The sequence below is a fragment of the Bombus flavifrons genome, chromosome 8, assembly GCF_040668555.2.
Source record: "Bombus flavifrons isolate JBK064 chromosome 8, iyBomFlav1_principal, whole genome shotgun sequence".
Taxonomy (NCBI): domain Eukaryota; kingdom Metazoa; phylum Arthropoda; class Insecta; order Hymenoptera; family Apidae; genus Bombus; species Bombus flavifrons.
The window spans coordinates 15,736,260-15,742,259 of record NC_138449.1 but is presented as its reverse complement, the minus strand read 5'-3'; positions in this window follow the sequence as shown (position 1 = coordinate 15,742,259).

Here is a 6,000-nt window from a genome sequence, read left to right as displayed (position 1 = left end):
CCTTTATTCGCTATGCGGTATGGAATATACTTGGGACATTTATTTCGGTACATCCTCTTTTTTTTTCTTATTTAATTTTAATTGCGTAAGAATTTATCAGCTGCTATTATTAGCGAATTAACGAGTTACGAATTATAGGTCGTAGACTGGTTTTTTACGATTTCACCACTTTGCTTTAAACAGGATACCTGATGTCGAATTTTATTCGAGGAGATGTAATATTGCATCGTTATTTGCACAGTTCTTACTATAATACGAGAGAATTTACGACTGCTAGTAACTCTAACTGGTAATGAATAATTGTCGAAATAATATTAAGACGCGTCGTCTTAATCGTATGAACATTGACATTCCACGCTACGTGTATCAAATGCTCGTAACAACATTGATCGTATAAATATTAAAATGCCTTATTTGTTTATAATTCCTAGCGAGAACGAGCTGCGAAAGAATAACAGCGTGTTCATAAAAAAGAAAATCAGCTGAATGATCAGAGGTACCGTTACATTCGTAGAAAATCTACGGTAACCCGCCCCCGGTATCTCAGCCTGTTCATCTGAAAACAAGGTAACGGTCGGTGCATTTTGCAAATTGGATTATAGGACAGAGCGGGAGGAGCACGCGCGTGTAAAATAACGATCACGACTTAAGTCATGGTGAGTCGACGACGGGCCCTGGAGGTCTACCTGTAGTTTGCAAACTGCCAACAACGAAACTTTTGTGACGAAGATTCGGAAAAGAATGGAAAGAACGTGAAAGCGAGGTGACGAAGTAACAGTGACTCGAAAGACCAAACACAGGCAATCCTCTTGGCAACCTGCCAATGTCTTGACCTAATCCCGAGATCAGATGAACCGGACCACCCTGTCAAAACTTGTCACGGGGATTTCGAATTAGAAAGAAAGAAAGAGAAGGAAATGGGTGGAATATGTGCGAGAGACGGGAACCGTAGCGAGAAGATCGAGCAGAAACGCGAAAAATAAAACTCTGATCGTATTGACGAGACGATGTCGGACGTTCTGCGTAGAATTTGTTCCGCTACTACGCGATTTCGGTTGATATACGCTGCTAGCGATAATTGCTCGAACGATTTCAATCGTCGATGGATACCGATCGAATAATTGAAATTTGCGACGCGTTCTAATCGACGATTCGATGAAAACGGAGTTGGTTGATCCAATAAAGGATCGTGCGTGCCGTCTTTCATACAGAAGTCTGATATAATATAAAAGGTGTATCGTTGGACCAAACCGTGGGCAACGAGATCTAAAATTCGAATACGTAAGTCTCGTTCGTGGGCGATAAAATCGACCGAAATCCTTCACGAATCCGGCAAAATTTCAACAGCGTAACGAGCATGAAAGCGCGGCTCGCGAAAACTCGAGGGAAACACATGGAAAAGGACGCGCGCCATCCTGGCGTCTATCGTAATAAATCAACCAGCAACTGAAACATATCTTGGCACGTTCTATTTACCTGAGTTGCCGCAAAACCTTCTCGTATCGGCTTGCGAATCAGCTTACGCCGGTCGTCGAAAAATTGTCTACTCCGTGTTGGCGCGAGGGTGAGTTCGTAAAAGGGCACGAAGAACCGGCGCTCTTATTACATCAACTTATCCACCGCCTATTGAAAGGATGTACGCGTTCGCGGCGGATTGAAGGCGAAGAGGGTGGACGGGGGTGGGTGATCGGTGACGTCGAAGCAAAGGAGGGCTAGGCTGTTAGCACGATACGACACAGGGCGACGCGGGCGGAGGGGTTGCTCGGCGTACCTCCCTCGTATCTCTCACGCTTCGCGGGTATTTCTATGGGAGGGAGACGCCCGTCTAATTTCCTGTCCTGAATTTCGAACGAGCGGGAATTTGCACCCTTGAGTTCACATCAACGCCGCGATGGAAGAGCGAAGAGGAGCAGCAGGGCAGGCAAGAAGAGAAGGGTGAAAGAGGGGTGGCAGGAAGGGAGAGAGGTTTGGAGAGAGGGATGGCTGGTCGGATCACAGCGGCCATGGAACGAGGGAGAACGCGCAAAATCGCGCGTCGAGTCCTCGTTTCGAGCGCCATTTTTCGATACCACCCATTTTTCCGGCACGTTCTCTTTTTCGGTCTGCTCCCTTCCGTTCGTTCGTTCGTTCGCTCGCTCGCTCGCTCGCTCGTTCGTTCGTTCGTTGGACGAGCTTTTTTTTCGTCGTTTTTTCGACACGATCCCGAATCGAAAACGCTTTTCAATTCGGACATGGCTCGCGGGGGATGTCGCGACGCGGCGTAGCGCGGCGGCCGGTGATCGACTGTCTTTATCGGGGCTCGATTTTGATTCACGCGGACAGCGGACGCCGGCTCGTTTTTATCGAATGCAGAGCTTCGCGCTAAAAGGGACTCGGACGAGCCACCTTTCCCCTGGATGACGGTTATTTATACTCCACCCCGTGTCGCGGCGTCGAGCAAGTGGAAGGGAAAGTACGGAGAAACTGTCGAGAGCGACAGAAGCGCGATACGTCCGGGCCGATTAATTTCCTGGCGGAACGTTGGATAGAGAGACGGCGCACCGCGGCCAAATAAAACTACGAATAAAGGAAATTCGTCGTCTCCTCGAGTTATACACGGTGGCTCGGTGGATTTTTCAAAGAGGCGTGGAGAATATCCGGGAAAAGCTCGTGCATTGTGCAACGGGGAGTAGCTCGAGCGTGACGACGCGCGGGATCCTGTGCCACGGCCAACCAGTCTACGGACAAAAACCCATTATACGCGGACTCCTATTATGTGATTGTTATGAATTTCCTATTAATAATAAATAAACAAACATAATGGAGGCCGTTGCGCCGCGTTAGCCTGCGGGATAGCATCTGGTTTCGTGAAGAGAGCGAGAGAAAAAGAGAGATAGAAAGAGAGAGGGAGAGAGATGCACGAGGGTTGCGAGGGGCTCTCGACACCCCCCGACTATGTATCTCCACGACTTGCACTCGTGCGTCTGAAAGCCGATCCTCTCGTTAGGTTCTCTCGCTCGCGCGATTGGCTCGATACGAGATACGCCGGCCAGTCATTGGCCGTTGCTCGAACAATGACCGGTTACAAATCATCCCCTTTTATACCTCGAAGCGATCAAGTACGCGTGACGATTCCTTTTTTCTTTCCTTCTCTTCCCTTCTCTCTGTCTGGCTTCTACGAGATATTCTTTCTCGGCGCTCGGACCAGTTGCACGCAGGGTAAATTCGATTCGCGCGACTCGAGATACGTTTCGTAGCGCGCAGAGACAGAGATTCGGCCAGCAAATTGAAATTTATCATCCCGTTGGCGAAAGAATCCGTCATCATCGTCCGTCCTCTTCTTCGTCGTTCGTTCAACGATCGAAATTTTAACTTCGACTTTGATCGCTTTTAACACACCGCGTCCTAATGGCATTTTGGAAACAGTTCGAAAATATTTGACACGGTCAAACACGGCATCGTTTGGCGAACAATCGTACGAACGTGGTGAATCGTCTCGCGTGCAGATAAGGGAGCAATTTTCTCGCGTACAAACAACCCCATGTCGGAGAAACAAATTTTTAGCAAAGGATGAACGGAGAGGGGTTAAAACGTGCAAGTCGTAAAGTCAAGTTTCTGTTCGGAACAGGTAGAGCGGCGGCTTTCGACCGGTCAACCCTCGACGATCCATCCTGCGACTCGTCCTAATCCTGTTTGCAGGATGAGCCGACCGTTGCAACCTATGTTTGATTATTTTAGGATTTCCAAGGTACGCGAAAGCGTTTTGTCCGACGCGTCGGATAACCCTGTGTGTAGTATGTACGCCCACTGGAAATCCTCTTTGGATTCTTCTGTATCGGCCTATCTGAAAACATCGAGACCCGACACGAGCGTTTCACGAGTCGTCGAGTCTATCCGTGTCAGGAGATAAAAGAGTTGGAGGTCTTTGCTTATACGATCGATCTATTAAAAAAAAGAAGAGAAGAACTGTAAGAATACTCGATCAAGTTTCTCGGTGTTAGTTTGAAAAAAAAGTTTAATTAGAATGTCCGAACGTTAAAACGTTGGAATAGTTGAATTCCGAAATTTATTTTACGGTTACTAGCCCGTTGAAAGAGACGTTCTTTTCGCGGAAGACTCAAATCCCAGCAACGTGCGCGCGAATTAGAAAAGCGTGGAAGAAAAGAACGAGGCGGAGTAAGTTAGTCACCTGCGGAAAGTCCGGTGTCGGCCGGTTGCTGCTGGTCCCTAGCCGGACAAAGGGCCAGGTATTTAAAATTCTATTGTACCTTTTAAACAGCCGGTATTATCTCGTTAAACTGTAGGCGTGGTGCGAATTTCGGGCTGTGTCCCCAGAGACAAGCGGATTAAAGGAGCGACGCTACGGGACGCGACGATCGCCGCAAGTACGCTTGCAAAAAATTGTCAAACTATGTTGCAACGTTGTTGCAAAAAGTAACGATGTCTGGCGGTAACGTCTAAAACAGGACAACGAAAACGGCGAAGGAAACCGTGTTTCTGTTCGTCGTCGAGACCGTACGATCGATCGAACTGCTCGGAGACTCAAAACAGTGGCATCGACCAGTTGGAACGTGGTTCTCTAAATCTCTGTCAACGGCGCGCGTCGACAAAAGCAACGTGATTCGAGCGGGACGCGAGGAACGCGAGCACGAGCGCCCGAGGAGAAAGAAGAAAGGGGAGAGCCGTGTCGCGGAGTCGATTTCGAAACGACTGCTTTGCTCCCAGGACGTCGAAACGAGAAACGAGGTTTGGTAGCGAGAGAGGCAGCGGTGCAGCTAGGGGAATCGCTCAACCATGAAACGCCAAACTAAACGGCGCTTCGAGGCCCAAATACGAGAGCCGACTCCCCTCGATGCTGCCACACTTTGCCCTTGCACACGGTGCACCGTGTTCTACCGCACGGCCATAACCAACACGACTATAAGCAACAGGGCTATACGTACACGAACGCGTACGAAGAGGACGCGAACGCAGAGGAAACGCGTGTATTTATTCCGGCGTACGAAAGGAAAGCACAAAAAGGGCATAATGGACCCCGTAGCCAGATAGGTGTATATAATGAGGTTAGCAGAGGGGTGGAGTAAGGGAGGCTAGGCCAGCGGGGTGGTTGTGTCGCGATACGGGAGCGACGGAGAAGGGACGAGACGGGGAAAGGTGGAGGGGCGGATGGTTCCCCCTCATCCAGGACGCATCTGCCCCATTATGCTGCCCCGAGGCACTCCCGAGACCATTAATCCTCGCTAAACGACAGCCATTTTGTACCTAAACTGGATTGCCGACTCACTAACTGGTTTTGAGGACGCTTAATAGACTACTCGGCGCTCCTATTATGGCGATCGCGCATCCGCGCTATATTTCGGTGTCGTTTATTCCCCGCTAATGTGCAAACGGCTTTGGCAATGTCCCGAGACGAGCAGCTAACTCCTCCTTCGCGGAAGTCCAAGGGGAAAGGGAGGATGACGGTACGCGGAGGGATGCTGGTTCTGCTCGTTTTCGATAGGAACCGAGGGACGTCCGAGCTTAATCCTCCGTGGATCGTCGATTCGCAGCCGAAGGACGACAATAACGACGGCGACGATGACGTCGGTAATTGGAAAAAATCTTCCTCGTTATTGCCGCTGGAGAACGATATCGTCGTTGCTATTAGGGTCATGGAATTCCGGTGCATCGACGACGATTTCGTGTAACTATCTGCGATCGCGATTCGTTTCGCAGGAAAGCGAAGCTTTCGTCGAAAGTATAAAATTGTAACGTCTACGGGAAAAAATTGTCGAGAAAATCGACGGAGGTTTTCAAGAGGAAGCTTGGTAAAGTTTCACGCGAACGTTCTTCCAGTAATGATCCTTCGTTTTCGTTGGCTCGCAGTCGAACGACACCCCACGAGCTTCCTGTCGCGCAGTTCTAACAAGATTTTGGTTAATCGGCTTGACTCGGTGTGACGGGAAAGTTCTGCTCCTTTTTCTTCCACGTGGTTCTCCCGCGGGACGTTGCGGCTTTTGGTTGTCACCCGGGACTATCACC